We start from the raw sequence: 20,013 nt of genomic DNA on the forward strand, positions 1-20,013 counted from the left end.
TTAGCTGAAAATTTAAGGAAGATACTAAAATCTATGCTCATGATAAAACGTTGTTTATAAATTTATGCCTACAACCGAACCTAAAGCATGAAGGTCAAATTAACTTGATTTATCACACAAGCCAAGGAAATCTACTCTATGTCCCTTCAAAAAAAGGAAATAGAGAAAACTTCCACAGCAGTCTGATTAACCAAGTTAATTGAATCATAATAATTTGATCTTACATTAATACGGTTTAGTTATCTAGGTTTCCGAAGGCTTAAGTAATATCAAAGAGAAGTTAGTCTTTAACATCAACAGCCAAGTTTGTTTCCAGTTGACACAAAAACAACAGACCAAAAAACAAAAGATGTTGATGTAATAAAACCTTAGTTCTGATCAGTTTGAGATAATTCAAGCCGGAAATATGAGAATGAAATGATGATTAAGATAATAATTGAATCCTAAATTAAAATGGTTTAGTTATTTTGCTTTCCAAAGGTTTAAATAATATCAAAGAGAAGTTAGTCTTTAACATCAACAGCCAAGTTTGTTTGACTGTTGTTTCCAGTTGACACAAAAACAACAGACAAAAAAACAACAGATGTTGATGTAATAAAACCTTAGTTCTGATCAGTTTTAGATAATTCATGCCGGAAATATGAGAATGAAATGAAAATTAAGATAATAATTGATTTGCATATATCCTCTGCAATGGTTTGAACGGTTATTTATTATCAGGCCTAAGCAAGCTTGAGATAGATGTGAAATTTTTAGGTTTAGAAGAGAACTCCATTACCAGTTGCCCCCATTAGAGAGATTTTTATGACTATCAGCTCAATTTGATGTCATTTGTAAAAATCCACCCACGCCACACCAGTGAGATTCAGTGTCCAGTCCTCTGTCCTCGAATCCTCCATCGACTCACCTACTTCGTTAGTCAGCACAATGTTAGCACCCCCGTTTTTCATCCTACCGCAGTGGGACATTCCCAGACATATTGTTTGTAGGCAAGCCCCTTACTGGGGTTTTTTTTGGAAAAAGGTGTGGGTAGTATTATGACAAAATGAATGAAGCCCCAAGAACATAAGAAGCAAACTCTCACCTTCCTCCACACTGTCCTCCCCACTTGAAAACAAACGGCCAAATCTTCCAAGTGCCCAACTGCCCCCAGCATGAATTACAAGATCCGATAAAGTTTCCCAGGATTTCTCCATTGGAATATCTCAGAGAACATCAGAATTCACCTTCTCAGAGGCAGAGCTTCCACAGCCCAGCAGGAGCGAGGTTGGCTAGATTAAACATGACCTTTCCCAAGTGATGGGCTCCTAGTCTTGTGAGTGTGCCACCTTAGATCTGAAATTAAATAGGAAGCTAAAATTTTAAGTAGAAAATGCAAGCCTATTAGCACTTTAAAAACATAATAGCCCTGTATTACTTGGTGTTACAGTAAAATTCCGAAAAAAAATTAGTTATAACCCTGATTTTTTTACTAGTTTTTATAACGACACATTAATACCAACAAATGGTATCGGGCTAGCCTACTAAGGTAAACCTAGAGTGAAAAAAAAAAACAAACAAACAAACAAACTGATAACTGATATTTATGAAGGAACTTTTGTAACACCAAGAAATGTGGACGTGCATATTATAAATAATCCGAACATAATTAAAGAGAATGTGATGGTAACCAATAGTCTTGAATATGCTCCTAGGATTTTTGAAAGCTATTCCAAAAGTTCTTTGAGATCTCCAATGGAAAAATCGGTACACAGATGCAACTTTGTAAGTTGTGAAATCAGTGCTAATTTATGTTCCTAGATTTGGACTAAAATGAAAGGTGGCAAAAAAAAAAAAAACAGACCAGTGATGACCTTAAACACCATTAAATAGATATGTAGATGAAATATTAAATAAATATTAAATCTAACCTGAGTAACGTTCCTGAGTTGAGATGCAGACCTTTGCATTGCTGAAGGATAACCCTTACATGCTAAGCATATTTTCTATTTTTTGGTTTTGTTTTGTTTCTACATGTTTCCTTGTTTATGGTAAACTTTTAGTAGGCAGCTAGAACTTATGCCTTGTAGTATACCAAAAAATTAGATTTGAGATAATGAACTACAAACTTAATTTTTTTCTTTGTGGTTCTATATAAAGGTGATCCAAAAAGTATTCAAATTGACTTTTTTTTTCAATGTCAAAACAGAGATACTAACCTTAGTCTCTGGCTAAGAATGATTTGTGCTAGAGAAAGTTCAATTTATGCTAGTTGAAGCCTGCTTAAAGGTCTTAATTGTGCTAATGAGCTTGCTGTTTGATGTGTAAATAATATAGGATTATAATTAAAATGGCTTCACTTGACTACAGTACTACCAGAATTTCTATTAATTCCCTGTAAGTTGACTATTTAAATGCAGTGATCCCAGAGAAATTAAAAGAATCAAAGTCTTCATAATCCTTGAACTACTAAAGAATCCTGGTAGTCTGCAGTTAAATGAAACAATTATGCAAATGGTGTAATGACATTTGGTAATAATAATAAAAATAATTATACAAAGGAAGCAATATTGCCAACTGTTGCAATTTGGGGGGTAAAAAATTCCAAAGTTAAATATGATTTCCAGAATTTTTCCCAGGGTACCTGCAGCCTGAAATGTAACAATGATATGTGAACTATGACATTAACTATTATTTGTGTTTCAGTGCTTAAGTTTGAGATTGAAATTCCCTGATCAATATTTTTTTACCCCTAGATAGCATAAACAAATGAGGTTTAAATCAAATTTTATGAGTTTTCAGATTTTAACTGCTTCCTTTGCTTATTAATTTAAGAACAACACCACCAAACGATCAATATTTGCCTCATGTGCACAAATACTAAATCTGAAACCAATTCTTTCCAGATGACATATCAAATAAACAACTTTGCTCTTAGGCAGAAGATGCCTGTCCTTCTTTAAAAATTTTTGCTGAGAGGTGTTGATCGCTATATACTGGTACTATCAGTAATTATTTAGCAATAATTACCATTGATAAAAGTAAAAACAAATTAATGATTAAAGGATGTGTTCCCACATAGCAAACCCAGTGATGTTAAACAAGATTCCAAAGAGCAGTTTAAAACTGCAAGTTACCTGTTTTCAGCCAAAATTGAATTCATTTAAGTCTCCGATTAAAACAAATGCAGACTGGTGTGTAAATTTTAAAAAAAATTGCTAGTAATTTGACTAATATTTTATGGAAAACAAAGTAATGGTAACCTTGATGTGTTGAAGCAAGATAGTTACTTCAGTTTATGCCTGGAAACCATTTTTGTATTTTCAGACTGCATCATGTGATTTTCCCTACCCTATTTCAGGTATGAACTGTTGTCTTTAAAAGTGGAATGATAAAATAACATATCCTATCTGACCCCGGTTCCAGAATGCAAAAAATCTTACTCTGTTTCATACTTTCAATAATCTGTATATATATCTTAGCTTATGTAAGGGAATACTCCCTCACAAAGACCTACACCCTCCTACTGAAATTTCCAGTGAAAGGCAAGATAATTCTGGGAAAAAAAACATCTTCTACAAACCATCAGCTAGCTGACTCATCCAATTCATCACGATGAGCTAGGAAACTGATGCAAAGAAAACTGGTGGAAGGAACCTTATTAAAGCTCTCAAGGAAGGCACACGGAGGTATCCATGGCAACCTGTAAACAGCAACTTTAAAAGTGGCCAAAATGGTCACACTGATTTAATCATCAAACTAATAAACAACAAAACCCTGTGCTTGAAATGTGACCGAAACCTTCTGTAAACTTAAGATTGTGTGACGCCCACGACAAAATAAATTATTTTGTGATGCCACGACTGGTTTACCATGAAATAATGTCTGTGGAACAAACATAGAAATTTCATACTAATGACCTATCACCTATCTAGGTTGTGTTTCTGATTGGTTGTGCTGTGTAGGAAATTTGCCTTAAACAAAGAGAAGTACTTCCCAAATCTGGGTAGTGATATGTCATCAGTATGGAATTTCTGCACTCCTTCCTCAGATGCTGTTTCTTTGGCAAACAAAAATACTGCTCAATGGAATCCTGTAGTGAAAATGTTAAACTTAAACTATCTGGTTGAACAAACAAGTGCCAGGGAGCAATTTGCAAATTGAAGACCAAAACTTAACATTCCTTGCCAGAATAATATTGATTCATCCAATAAAACAAACCCTACAAGTAAATTTAATGCTGATAAATGACACTTCCCAATGGCCTCTGTTTGTGCATTGGTGGCACACACACTGGAATTATTACTAATAAAAAAGTGTAATTTCAGTTGGTCACATGACTGAAAAAGTGTCTAGCTGCATATAAAGTGTAAAAGATTTTCGAACTGATTCCACCTGTCCTTATTAAGAGACCGGTCAAAATTAATTTTCCTTGATGAAAGGCAAATATTTAATTTCTGTAAATTTCAAACTATTTGACTAAATTCTGGAACCCTTTACAACACTTAAAAGTAACTTCTGAAGGTTGCAATTTGTTTTCCAAAAAACCATAGCTTTTATAAGGAAGTTCTTTCAGTCATACAACAACTGGGTAGATTATAATTGTTGTGTATTTTATGTGATATAAAATATCTAAGTTCTATTCTCATGTCTAAGAAAATGTTGTGTGAATGGGGGTTGTGGAACAACAGCTGGGTGAAAAACCTCCCTGTACGTCCACTTGCTCCTAGGAGGAAAACCCCAGGCCAGCTGTACCCCACATTCAGGCCTCCCGGGCAGGGCCAAAAATTTTGACTAAGTTTTTATCATCAGGATTTAGATGTCATTACTATTGCTACTATTTAAAGAGTGAGATAATATTAAACTAAGATGTTATAAAATAATACACCATTTCTAGTCAATTAAAAAATCATGCAATACAAACCAGCTATTGCAAGACTCTCCACAATCCACAGCCCAACTCTTGCACCAGGTACACATGATGTCTCATGTCACTTGCCCTCTAATCCATCCTCTCCATTCTCCTCTAAACAGGGCTCCTGTACTAGGTGAGTGATGTCATCCAGCAGCCAACTCTAGTTTTCCCTGTCCATTTCCCAGCCAGCTGTCTTGTTTCCCCTCCAGTCTGTCCTCTCCATTATCCAGTTGCCTTATACTAGGTGCATGTTATGTCATCCAGCCGCTTAATTTTTTCCCATCTAGTGTCCAACACTACTACGTACTCATAAATGCAAACTTCCGTTACTCTACCACTGTTGTGGTTGCTTCCTATAAAGCAAGAAAGAGATTTTTACATGAATATTTTCATTTACAAATACCTGTACATTCTATAATATAGTATTAGGGGGCTACCAAAAATTTCTATGAATGTGACTGAAGGGAAAAGGCTGGGAAGAGGGGGAAAGAAAGTGTGCAGGGGATAATAATTGGGTGAAGAGAGAGAAGAAAGGAGATGGCACCCTTTCACTTTTCTAAGTATCCTTCCAGGGGGCCACACCCAACGACTGCTTTCTCCAAAACAATTATCTTTTTGGACTAAACAAATATTGCCTAGAATTTTCTTTTGCCTTAAGACGGTAAAAAATTGCTAGATGAATGTTCCGTTCATGTACGATATTCGAATCTTATCAAATAAATTCCCTACGATTTTCTGAAGTTTAATTGTTCATATTTTACTACCCAGGTTACACTATTATTCTAAGTAAAAGGAAACCTAAAATTTTTGGTTTCTATTTGTGATGGAGAGAGGAATCAGAAAAATTCACACTTTTGTAAAACGTTAGATTACACGTAAAATTTTTGCCCTTTTAATTTCGAAAAGACTTAGGTTCCCCTAGCTAGGATGACCAAACACATTAATATTTTAGAATACTTTTCTAGAGATCTAATAGTACTCTGGATAGCCTAAAAAGTGTTTTCGACATATTTTGGACGAAAACTTTGTTGGGTCCACCCCCGTCCTTGATTTTCCAAATGCGCTTTGAAGGGAAACACTAAAATTTATCCTTAGAATTCTTAATATGAACTTGCCCACTGAATGAAAAACATTACAATTTTCATTAGTCCAGAGCCTTCAAGTATTGGATGACAAGCTAGAGAATAAAACACTTATGGGTGAAGTTGAATTGATTGCGAAAAGAAGGCTGATACAAAATATTTGAATGACCCTAGTGATTGCAAAACATGCACTTATACCAAATCATTTACTCCTCGGTCACAACTGACTTTAAACACTGGTTGAGGGGAGTGTAAGGGGGTACGAATACTGCAAAACTGCACAGAAAGACATTATAAACACAGCACAGAATAACATAAGAAAACTGCAAACCGCATTGAAATTACTCGAAATTTTCTACATGTAAGTACTGCAAACTGCTTGGTTTTGTATAACCGCAATACTGCAAGTTAAAATAAAAATTTCCGCAAAACGGTACCAAAAATTGAACAAAACCACATCACTGCAAACCCTTACGCCCCCCTCCTGGTTCATTTCGCAAAGAGGACACAGGCCATTATGAGAGGTGGTGACAGGTTTGTCTCTCTGAAGTATTCGTCTCTCTGAAGTATTCTGGGACTACAACTATAGGCTAGACAGAAGTGGGTGAATCCTTCGAGGGGTTTCCTTGTTGGCGACATAGTCCTAGTTTTACCAACTGTAGATGAAAGATGCCCTAGACTATCTAATTGGCCTCTTGGTCTGATTGCCAAGATTTATGCAGGCCATCATAATGGTCTCACATCATGAGAAGTCTTACAGTGAAGAAGGAAACCTTGTTGTACACAAGGTAGTTTCTATTGGAGTCTGTACAAATCTCTCAAGGACAACAGCCACCATTGCAAATCAGAACATGGACTTAAAGATTAAGAACAGTATGACCTTGCATTCCGGATCATGAATTTTCTTCATGTGGACAGCAACATCCCCACCAAATTAACCGGCCTATGGTGTTTATATCATGTTATATACCTCAACTGTTGAGATAATAAGGATTCGCACAACAAAGACGGACTTTGTTGATATACTTCACCGACTTTCTCCTCATCTCAATCAACAAGGCTTTAAATCCACTCTACCTCTCAAATCCTTAAACAAGTTTGTCAAGCCCCATAGGGTTATCATCAACAAGTATCAAACTACACTGCAAGAGATGAGACTAGCAATCAATGGCTGAATGGTCCCGCCATATCTTTTATTAAACATATTTTTTTATTAATTTAATCCTTTTATTACCCTTTCAGTTAGTGTAGGTTGTGTGCGCGCATTATTTAAATAGCACACGCTTTCTTTTATTACCTAATTGAAGTGTATATTTAGTTCATTATTTAATGCATTACATTTCTTTGGTTGTTTTCCTACTCATATACCTTGTCGGTAACTGTGCTCATCTTGTGGGTGGCTCATCCTAAAATGTTCTACGATTGGTATAGGATTTAATGGTGCAGCAACCAATTGTGGAATTGCACACATTTCAGGCATCCTACTGACGAACAGTTATGGCTTTTTGATTTTTTAATTTTTAGACTTTAGATATTTCGAGCAACAGCAATTTGCCATCTGTCCTCTTTAAATAGCACAGAATACACTGTAGGCAAAAAAAGGTCATTTCAACATAGTCTTTTTTCAAAGGGGTTAACCCATTATGTTGGTTAAAAATTTGAAATAATTTTCTTCTGAGTTTGTTTTTCTTAGAAATAAACCTAATAGATAGTTTAATTTACTGTTTGATGATGATGTTATCGAAAGAAAACAGGCTTTCTAGACTATAAAATGACATTATAACATACAGTCAACTCTCACATAGCAACCACCTCACATAAGTGACCACCTCCCGTAAGTGACCACTTGCTAAATAACTGCTTTGCTTCTCAGTCAAATACAGTGAAACCTGTATTAAGCGGACACCATATTAAGCGGACACCCTCTATTAAGCAGACAGTAGCCAAAGTCCCCAAATTTATTTCCCTTATTTACTTTAAATGAAACCTTTATTAAGCGGACACCTCTATTAAGCGGACGCGGACACCTAAAAAGTACCTGAAATGGTCATCTCTATTGTTGCTGACCTGTCTTAAACGGACACTTGTAATTACATTCCACCAACCAACATGCCAGACATCAGAAATGCAAAAGATTGCCTCGAATTGCCACCACAAATTTTTCGATTTTTACATTAAAAAACATGACTTGACGAACTTACTTGATTAGTTTCACAGTACAGGATTGTTTTCTATTTCGTTTTGTTTGTATAGAGCTTGTTTCACTCATCTGATTTCCTCAAATTTGAGTTGCAATCCATGTTTATGGTACTATGATCAATTAGTTCACTTTGATAAAGAAATTAATGCAAACGTCTATCGTCATAGTCTCTGGGAGTATTATAAATGCTTCCACTGTTCATTCGAATGGCATTCGACACCTCATATGACGTTATATATCGAAACCTGTGTTAGGCAGACACCCTGTATTAAGTGAACACTACAGCGTTCCCCGAGGGTGTCCCTAGTCATAAAATCATGTAAAAATTTACAAAATTTTGTAAAATTTTATAAAATAGCTGACTAGGGTTTTCACATCGAATAGTGCTTGGAGAATCTTATAATACTGTTGAAACTTAATACATAGCATTTTGCAACAGATCACTGTAACAATTCTTGTGTATCTGTAGGTCTAAAGTAAACTGTTCTTATCTGTCAGCACTCTGGGTCAGCACCATTAAAATTATCCCAGTGCTTTCCATCTTTTCCCTAAGCCATGGACTAGAAATGTCATTGTCTCCATAGAAAATGTAACTGCAGGTAATTTCTAGTCCATAACCTGCTCCTCGATCTACACGCTTTCCTGTTATGATGGCCTGTCCATTATTTGGTCCTTGGTTTCAGAAATTTGCTGACATACTGAGACACGTGTGATACTATGTGGCCAACATCCTCTTTGAATACGGTATTGGGATGTTTGGCTTCAGTAATTAAATTTCTTGACAGTGGCCTCACTACTGCGACAGCATTTCCATCTTTTTTGTTCAGTGGCTCACGCTTCAGAGTACGTTGCTCACCAGGAGCAAATCAATGCTGAATGATAAGCAAATGAAGAAGATTTTTCGAGTTCTATTATTGCACGTGGTGATATTTTGTTTGGTGCTCTGTTTTGATTGGTGACGGAACATTTTATTCTCATCACATGAGTTATTAAATCATAGACTTCTCATGGGACTTCTCACATCATGTACTCATAATATTTATAGCATGCATGTGTCCTCAATAGAGTATTTTTGGAGGTCTCAGAGACGAAGAACTGCGTTAAATGCTCGGGTCTTACAAAGTATGTCTGTCTGAAGTGTGCAAAACCTCTGTGTAACAAGTTAAAAAAATGTTTAGTCCCTGCTGTAGCTAACTAAACCCTACACAAGACTGCTGAGGTAGGAGAAGCGAAGTTCAGTTCCTATGTGAAGTCGTTTGTAGACAACAATTTTTACATAGACAATGGCCTCCATTCTGCTCTGGATTCAACCACGGCCATAGATTTGCTACATCACACTCACGCCATATGCTAGCCATTGCAAACCTTTGCCTGCACAAAATTGCCTCAAGTCACACTGAAGTAAGGGAAGCCTTCCCGCCAGAAGATCATGCAAGTGGCCTCCACAACCTAGACTTCACCAAAGGCCCCATTCCCATTCAGTGATCATTAGGAGTGTACTGGGACTTCTTTAAGTCTGATTCTTTCATCTTCCAAGTGCTGCTAGAATAAAAAAACATTTACATGCCGAGGAGTTCTGCAGGTTACCAACAGCCTCTATGATCCCCTGGGCCTTGCAGCACCAGTCACAATTACAAGGCGAGGGGTTGTGCCGGTTACCAACAGCCCCTATGATCCCCTGGTCCTTGCAGCACTAGTCATAATTACATGGTGAGGGGTTGTGCCGGTTACCAACAGCCCCTATGACCCCCTGGTCCTTGCAGTGCCAGCCATAATTACACAGTGAGGAGTTCTGTTGGTTTACTAACAGCCTCTATGATCCACTGGTCCTTACAGCACCACTCATAATTTATGGGGAGGAGTTGTGTCGGTTACTAACAGCTTCTATTGTCTCTTGAACCTTGCAGCACCAGTCATAATTAAAACAAAACACTCGTTCTGATCACTTAGTACGGAATTTAGTGCCTCACACCCCAATGCTTGGGACTACCCTCTACCTCTGGTATCAAAGACATAATGGCGGGAAGTACACACTTCGTTTATCGCTCTGCCGTGTTTTATCTTTTTATTTTTGTACTTCTCTGCTGTACCATTTACAGATCACCTAAACTGCCTGTTAAGAGAGTTGATCTGGGTTTGGAGTCACTTGCTGTTTTAATACAGAAGCACTGCTGCTGCAATCAATTTACAGACGTCGACAGTAACCAAGTTGAAATTGACTACCATGTCTGTTCCGCTTGGCTGGAAAAAACATCTTTCGCTCAAGATTTTTAAGCTTTTCTTGGCTTCACAGCTCGTACTTTTGTCTGGGGATGTAATGCTAAATCCTGGTCCACTAAGCAATGAATCCTTCTGTCCTTCTGAGCGACTTGGATTTGGAAATGAAAGTTTCTCCTCCATGGATAGTGAAAGTGGCGGCCATGACTCATTTGTAAGTCAATTTAACACTTCAACAAGCTCACTTGATGACTTTGAACCTCATCTCTATTTTAATCTGGATCTACTGTGTAAAGATCTAAGGATTGGTCATTGGAATGTTAACCATCTAACTTCATCTAAATTTGATCAAACCAAATTGTTTTTGAAAAATAAAGATGGAACACCACAAGTTGATGTCCTTTGGTTTAATGAAACTTTCTTAAGGCCTGATATCCCGGACTCTCTTTACTCTGTCCCTGGATTTACGATCTTCTGACGTAACCGGCAAATTAAAAATGATGGTGGAATACTGGCTTTTGTTAATGATGAATTGTCTACAATCCGTAGGACTGATCTGGAAGACTCAAATTTGGAAATATTGTGGCTCGAAATTGCTCCTTTCAAATCTAAAAGATCCCTGACTCATTTTTACGTGAATGTTTCCCGTAGCAACGGCAATCCAACATGGTGCACATTTCAAAGTTACTGCGTAATGTTTTCCCGTCAAAAATTGACGCATGCGCACTTTTCCTTCAAGTCTTATGTAGGACGGGAAGGTCATTTATACAAAGTGTTTCTTGTCTCAGCTATGACACGTCTTACCTAAGAGTAGGTGTTAAGGGCTGTTCTAAAATAAGTCGCGTCTTATTTTAGACGAAATGTGCTGTTTATACAGAAAGTTTGCGTCATATTCAAGACACGTCTTATGTAAGACGTGTCTTATTTTTCCTCGTATAAATGGCCTATTGTCTTCCTATGTGCCCCAAATTTTGCTGCAAATTGAAAGTTGTTCTGCCCTCAACCTGTCCGCATCATTGCTAGGAAATATGCCCATCGTCTTGTCCCGCACAGTGCTGTGCATCTCAACACTTTTCTACAATGGAACAATTGCAATCAATACAAGAATCGTGTCCAACTATTTGTAGTTCCCAATGCCAACCTTTTTGCCCATTTTTTTGGAAGGTGTCTCTGCCAATGCCAAGCTCATGTCCAAGCAGTTGCTCTGTGAGCTGCATTTTGCCATGCCAACAACGTTGTCAAGAGCGCTATCCTCCTAATTTTTTGACAAAGTAACCTGCTATCTCTCCACGGCAACTTACAATTCACTGTGACGACATGTGCCCGGCGCACTGTTGTCTTGCCTCATCCGAACAATTGTCATTTTCAACAAAATTTTTAACACCAGTAGGAAATGTCCAGACAAACTTTTTGCTGCCACAAAGCTATGCAACACCTACACCATATGCCCTAGTTTTTGCTCGTTGTACTGTTCACACAGTTGGCCCCGGTGTTGTTGCGTGTGGCGACAGAAGTCTCCATACCTATTCAAAACCCCGGAACAAACATCACCGGTTGGAAGGTCTCTTGCGGTTCAAGAAGTCGATTATAAGTCGTAAGTTGTACATCGTGTCTTGGAGCTGGTTACTATCAAGTCAAGAAGAAAGATGTTTGTATATAAGCGCAAGAAAAAAAGCATAAAAATAACCAAACCACAGAATACAACAAAAACGACGAAAACACTACGGTAAAAGATCTTCAACGAAGAGCCACATTTAAGAGATGTGTAACTAAAAGACTTGATTTATTTTATCAGTATTCTGTCGAATCGACAAAAAAAATAGTAACACCGGGAAAAGATCTTCAACGAAGAGCTATTTCTGAACTTAAAAACGGTTGCTCCATAAACGAATGTGTAACTAGACGTTTGTGATACATTTTACCAGTATTCTTCTGCGTATAATTAAACAATGTGCACTATTTTCTGACTTATGTAACTTTTTTGGCTTCTCTGTCCCATGGAAAAGGAACGAAAAATACGTGTAAAATTGATGCGACTGTTAACTTCTTTTCAGTAGTTGCAGGCAATTTTATTGTAAAAACAAAACGAAAGTCAAATTTGGAAAGTTATCACTTCATTTTGTGTTTTACAATTAGCGCGTACTATTATATTATTCTTTTCGAAACTGCTCAAAAAACACAAAACACAAAAAACGTGTCCTCTTCATCAAAAATAATTAAAACTGAATATATACTGGAAATAAATCACTAATGATTGTTTTCCCGTCTTTTTGTGCTAGTGAACAATAGCTAGTGAAGAAACAAGCTTCCTATAAATGTGAAGGACACAGGGAATCTAAATGAGAAAAAATAATTACTAAACCCTGATTAAACTTTACAACAAATTTGTCTGACTAAACGGGTTTACACAACTCCATTTATTTCACGGTCTTCTCGATAGCGAAATTTTAAGAGGAACAATTTTTACAACGTGAAATCTTTGACTATTAAATTGCATTGCCAAAAGAGCATTCACAAAGGGCTATTGAAGATGACACTAGACGCATGCCGCAAAGAATCGGCAGTTCTCGACTGAATCTCCAAACATTTTTACGTTTTTTCTTTTAGTTTACGAATAAAAATGATTCTTAGGACTCAGTTAAGAGGCAGCGGAGCATTTTCAAATGCAAGGGGCCGGCGGGGAAGGTGGGAGGCTCAACGTACACCACGCCAAGCGTATACCTCTGCTCAAATTTCCCAGAATGTCGTTTGCATAGTTATGTGGAACAAAAAGCTGTTTGTTTGCTTGTATCCTTAACAGTCTCCGGTTCGTTCATATCAAATTTTTGACGTGCAGACGTCGATCTTCATGTTCATGGTTTCTTCTAGATACTTCCTAACTCGACGAAGGGTGGAAAATGTATGCTACGAAGTCTCCAATGGTATTCACAGTTAATAGCAAATTCAATCTTATAACATACTGAGCACCTCTCTAAGGTGCGTTTTCGTAACAAGAGTTTGTAGAGCTCGGCTAGCCGAGTTTTTGAAGAAAAACAACTTTTACAAATGATAGCCATATTTTTCATAGCTGAGCTGAAGTGAACATGCTTGAGTGAATGGGGATGTTGTGTATGAATCAACGAAAAGTCCAAACAATTTTTGGGGGCCAAAAACGCATGCGTCTGTGAAGAACCGTACCATAAGTGAGCGAAATGAGTTTTCGATCTAAATATATAGGTCGATTTCCTAAGGCAAAGTTAGGTTGGATATATCCGATGGCGGATGTACCGGTGGGGTTATAGGGCGGTGAGAGATGGCCAACTCTCTGAAGCCTGCTTGACTAACTCGTGCGGTAGGACAACTTACGGGGGGGACTGTCGAGCTTGCTGATGGTCCCAAACTCCGGCCCAGCAAGTACTGGAGGTGCTCGAACTATAACTCAGTCCCAGAGGTTAAATGGGAACCCTCACAGCCAGAGGTGAAACGGCATTTGGAACCTCTGTCCCAGAGGATAAATGGGAAAATTTGGCCTCCAGAGCTGCCTCCTTGTCAGGGTTTTTTGCTATTTTTTGTGATGTGTCACGCAATATGTACATTTTTTTAATTTAGCAGGTTGTGATGTTTCAGAAAAGAATGCCAAATAAAATCGCCATCGGATGTTTCGCCAGAATTATTGGAATGTAAAAGCTACCGGCGGTATATTCTATTTTTTGGTCAGAACCGGCTAATTCATTTACAACATCACCTCGAGATTAAAACCTTAAAAATGTAAACAATGTTTTATCCTGCGAAAAAAATATTCTTTTGGGTTTTTTATTTTATTCTCACCAGGGCTTGTGAAAAAATCTCTCTTCTTAAGCCGCATTTTAGACAAAACATGTCAACTTCACAAGGAACAATTCGCATTTTCACGCCGAAAACGTGACATATTTCTTCTCTGCGCATTTCTGGTAGAAGAGGGAGATATTATTGTATTTTCTCATAGAGCAGTCTCTGCAGAAGAACGCCTTTACACTTCATCCAGCACTACAACGGCCTCTTGGGCAAAAGAACGAAATTCGTTGTCTGCATTACCAGCAGCAAAAAACAAGCTTCACACCCCATCGAATTCTATTTTTTATTATTATTGGCCAGGAATTAACCAAACCACAAATAATCAATAAATTATGCACGACAGAGTCTACAGGTGTTCTTTAAGGCACCCCAGTCTGTTTTTCTATACAAGGAAACCATCCTTCGTTTTTGTTTGTTGAGTGTTGCTTTGATATTTATACCCTCAACAAACACAGCATCATGATCAATAATACCTCAGATGACTCGAGTCTTGATAGTAAGACTGCCGTTAGTTATAAACAAGGCTAAGATATTAATTACCCCCACGTAAGATTGGTTATAAGTTACATGTAGACTAAGCCATGATCGTCAAGACAATCAGCGAATTTTCGGGTTAGCTCAGGGAAATGACACATTGAAAATAGGCAATTGTTCATGTCTCCTGCTATGCAGATACTTACGTGATGAGGTATTGCAAACAATCTGTTGGAGTGATCTCAAATTTTCCTAAACTTATGGCAGGTACAAACTTACAAGGTCGTACACTCCATTATATGTACAGTATGATGATATTAACCCTGGGGATTTCACACCCAGTCTCTAAAGTATATTCCCAGGGAAAGAAGTTATAGCAACCAAACATTTGGGGTGGTAGCAATCCAAATCCACGCACATTCCACAACTGACATTAAGTACACTCTACGCACATTCCAGTGCATTTCAGTCCTAAATTTGGGATTTACTTTGTTTCCCGCCCAAGCAAATTATTTTTACCCTAGAGATCATAAAATAGAATCAATCACTTCATCAAAAATTAATTTTGACATTCCAGTTTTTAACTTCTTCACCTTGCTCATAAAACAGGAACAACACAGTGCTACCAACATTTAGCTGCCTTAATGTGAAAAAACCTGGACCTGAAGCTGACTTTTTCCCAGATTACTTGAATAAGTAAAAAGTAGTGTTGCTCTTAAATGTCAGGAGGGCAGAAAATGTCTGTCCTTCAAATCTGTGACATTTTGGTAACAATGTGTTGATTTCAACATGCTGTCAATAATTTTTGATTAATTATTGGTCAATAACTGGTCAATAATTAATTTATTATTAATTATTAATGATGAAAACATCTGATCCCACCTAGAATTCCCAGTGATGTTAAACAAGATTCCAATGAGCGGTTAAAAACACCAGGTTACCAGTTTTCAGCGGCAAAGGAATCTAAACATATAACTTGAGAAAACAGCTCCCATTCTGCAATGCGTTTACTTGTTGCCCTGTGAAATGATGTCTGAGGAAACACAGTGTTTAAATGCCTCTAATTAAAATTGCCATAGCGGTAAAGAAAACTGACAAACCAAATGGGAAAAATGTGGTAACCTAATTGATGTGCTGACAAATGTGGTAACCTTAATGTATTGAAGAAGGGTAATTATTGTAGAACTATGATAAGATTATCATTGTCTAGCATGTGTCCTGGGTACCTTTACTCTATTTCAGGCCAAAATACTAGTATGTCATTTTCCCTGCCTTCATTAATAAGACCTGACATGCTTTCCTTAAGAGTAAAATGATGCAATAACATATTATCCTGTCCATGACCCTGGTTCAAAAAAGCACAAAATCGTACTCTATTTTCTTGGAAATAACCATTGATACTTTGATCAAGAGCTTGGAGAGACAAGGGAACAAAAATTCTCTCTGACTCACAGCAGACACTAATATCTGGCTACTTTTTTTTCTCTCGTTGCAACTTGAATTCCCAGGAAATATTTTCTATTTTAGTGTCTTATTCTCCTGTTGCTCAGGAAGTGCATAACACTTTCATCAGCCATAACATGAAACAAAGCTAATTCAGCAAAGTTTGAAAAGGCAAAAACTATGAAGTTGCAGCTTGATGTGACCACTCATGTTTCAAATGAATAATATGGCACTGGGTTCCTGGATGTAATAGTCTAAATGATTCTATGAGTGTGTAATTTCCCTGTAAAATCCTCCCACAGACCCACACTCTCCTACTAAAATCTCCAGGGGAAAGAGAGATATTTCAGAAAATAAGCATAACAACTGATATAACCCATTCGTTGACTATTAAATTCATCACTAATAGATGAGCATGGGAATTGGTGCCTAGAGAACTGATGGCAAGGATGTTTAGTTATCAAGCAGGGCACAACGACGTAACCATAACAACCTTCCAACAGCAACCTCACAAGTGTCCTCCCCCCTTAATTGTCAGACTGATTTACTGCTCAAAATAATGAAACAAAAACCTGTCCTTGAAATGTGTCCCTAACCTTTCTCAAGCTTTGTGAGATTGTTTGACTCCTGTTGCTGCAGTCATAAGCTACTACTGAGATGTTGTGTTAAACAAAACCACTGCTCAATGGAATCTTGTGATGGAAGCTTTAAACCTTATCGATAAGTGATTGTACAAACATGTGTCTAGGAAGGACTTGCCAATTAAAGATCAAAACTTTACAATCCTTTGGATAGAAGTGATTTATTCAATGAAACTAGTCCCAAATGTAAAAATGCTGGTAAATTATTGTCATTTCATAATGTCCTCCGTTTGTACAATCGTGGCACGCACACACTGGACTAATTACGTGTATTATTAATGAATTTTTTTTGACAATCAAGGAATTACTTCCAATTTATCACATGAATGAAAAACGTCAGACTTCGTGCATATTAATATATAAAGGCTTTTTGAAAATTTCACCTAACCTAAAATAATGATGACCCCACAAAATAATTTTTTTCCTGATAAAACCCAATCAAAATTTCTCGACATCTCAGACTACTTTCTAGCAGCCCCCCTTAAAATTATTAAATATAATTTCTTAAGTTTCCACTGTTTCCCAGAATTTTTTGGTGCAAGTTAAGCAAATTGTTTTAAAGTACAATAAATATCAACTCACCAAACCTTTATTAGAAAGAAAACTCGAAGGTTTCTTCGGAGTTTCTTAAGAAAATGTGGTTCATCGAATTCCAAATAGTTACAAATATCAGGATATTTATAATTGTGGTAGATTATTACATCATCATAATTCACAAGGTTTTCATGTGCGATTCTATCCAATGAATAGTCTTTCACTCTGTTGACTTAATTCTTCAGGTTTTAACTTAGCTATTGCTTCTTAAAAAATTTACTTAAGGCATTGGTTTTAAACTGAAACAGGTCTTCATACAGTATGTTAACTTACTATTGTTATTGTGAAAAGCCAATCTGCACGAGATGTACAGTCACATAGCCGGCACATGAAAGTGTTGGACATTGCCCCCTTTCAGAGTTCATACGTGAGGGAATTTTGAGTTATCACAAAGTATAAGTATAACTCATGCACACAATTTGCATGTGAAGATGTTGGACTTTGCGCCTTTTACAATTTGTACGTGAAAGGACACACATTGTTTAAGAGATCACTTTGCTCATATGATTTAACAAATCACCTCCTTTTCTAACATTTTCAATGAAATTATGCATCATTCAATGTTAAGATTGATACCCTAACATTATTACTTTACCACCAAAAGAATAATGTCAAATTGCCGAAATACTGATTTCTACTTGTCACGGGTTATTCTATACAAAACAATCTCTAATTATTTTGTCAACTGGCTACACTCAGTTTATTCGCTAAAGCAAAAGTTATGCATCTTTACTTAGCCACTGGGTAAATTAAAGACATTTTAGTTACTGTTATGACAGCAAACATGCATCAGATATGGTTGCACTTAAGTTGCCGAAACGTGAATTTAAAGGTCTGTTGAACATTGTAGGAGGGAGAATAAAGTATGTTTATGGAATTAATTTACTCGGTACAACTTTAAAAAAATCAGGTCTTGTTCAAACTCCTAAAAACATAATTATGCTGAGTATTTCCAAGTTAAAGTCAATATCTAAATACCAATAAATCATTATAAAAGTTTCATTTGTAGACCTTTGAAAAGTATCCTTGATTTTATATACTTTACTTTAATTTGAGGCAGGTGAAACTTACTGCAAGCATGTTGTGCCCTTCCAATACAGAATCAGGTCATAAAGGTCTTAAACCAGCAGTCACACTAAAATATGAACCCTTAAACAGCTGCATCACTGTACTCAGCATTTGAATAATGAAAGATACTTAAATGTTATGCTTCTAAACACCTTTAGCCGTAATAAAAGATGACAAAATTGTGAAGAACCAAAATGGTGGTCTCAAAGTGCCCTTGTTTGACCTTTAGCGCAGTAATGTCATGTTTAGATGCCAAAATTTCATTGGTTCCTAGCACAGTACCTCATAGTACCTTACCCTTATTGGCCCCTGCAACGCACATCCAAACAGACAAAGCCAAATAGTCATAAAGCCACAAAGCCAAAAAGATACATGTACATAAGCTTAGACCAGAATAGAATAGTATCTAATTAATGTAAAATATATATACTTATATAACGTCTAATTTCTTTATTTGTCTAGTTTGTGGTAAATTATGTAGCCTGGCCTGCCTCTAATAGCCTCGCTAACTGCAGGCCAGTCCCAATGTATCTTTTGTTATATTTCCAAATTTAAATAAAGTTGAAAAAGTTGAAGTTGGCAGTGCATGGCAAAGAATGATAGGTGTGGTGAGACAAGTATTGGAAGCCATGTTAGTTGATGCCTAGCCAAAGCACCTCACACACAAAGTCCTAACAACCCTAATGGCTGAGGTATCAGCTTTCATCAATGCCAGGCCATTCATTCCAGTCTCTAATGATCCAGACGTGCCTGAAGTTTTGACCCCAGCAACTTTGCTGACTCAACAGCCACAACAACTGAAACAGCCACCTGGGGACTTCAGTGCTGAAAACCTGTCACACAAGCAATGGAAACATGTTCAACACCTAGCCAATGTTTTCTGGTCGCGATGGAGAAGAGAGTACCTTCCCATGCTGCAACTGCGTAGAAAGTGGCAAAACACGACCTGCAATGTGCAGAAGGGCGACTTAGTTCTTCTCCACTACAGTCTGTACAAAGACACTCCAAGCAATGACTGGCCTTTTGCCAGAATTACCTAGCACAGGCCAACAGGCCAACCAGTGGACTTGGCAACCATTCAGGGAGACTCAACGAGGCACTACAAACAACCAATTACAGAAACCATCCTGCAGAAGTCGGAGAACCAATGAATCTAGCTGGATTACTGACATTTTAACCTGCGATCAGGCATTTATCATTTTTTTCCCTCGTCCCGATTGCAGGCTACTGACATTTCTCCCCTTTTATTTTTTGTTTCAGTTTAATGAACATTTTAGTCAGTAGTGGTATTCTCAAATACCAGGCCAGGAGTGTGCTGTCAAGCCCATTGAACTTTATATGAACAATCATTTTTCTGTTTTGTGATTATTTCTGCTTGAGATGGTTGTTTGTCATTTCAGAGATAGTATCTGCCACAAATCTTGTATGATTGGTTAATCTGTTACACTCGGATTTCTTTTAGCAATATATAATAGTCATTGTCTTATTTACTCGCTAGTTTTTTTATGTTTTTTCACATCAGTCTAAGCCTATGTAAGTAGTTTCCTTTTTTACCTTTTATTAAGATAATTTTAAGCTTGCTGGTTA

At 37.1% G+C, this 20,013-nt stretch overlaps 1 long non-coding RNA gene across 1 annotated transcript in view; it reads right to left on the reverse strand.

Annotated features, from left to right (window-relative positions):
* Positions 1 to 5,051: 5,051 nt before the first annotated feature.
* The window catches only part of LOC140923087 (uncharacterized), a 22,432-nt gene continuing 7,470 nt past the window's right edge, over positions 5,052 to 20,013 (reverse strand). Inside the window, exon 3 of the long non-coding RNA XR_012164125.1 lies at positions 5,052 to 5,247. This is a non-coding gene — a long non-coding RNA (uncharacterized lncRNA). The remainder of the gene's footprint in view (positions 5,248 to 20,013) is intronic.

Source organism: Porites lutea, chromosome 13, assembly GCF_958299795.1.
Source record: "Porites lutea chromosome 13, jaPorLute2.1, whole genome shotgun sequence".
In the NCBI taxonomy this organism is placed as follows: domain Eukaryota; kingdom Metazoa; phylum Cnidaria; class Anthozoa; order Scleractinia; family Poritidae; genus Porites; species Porites lutea.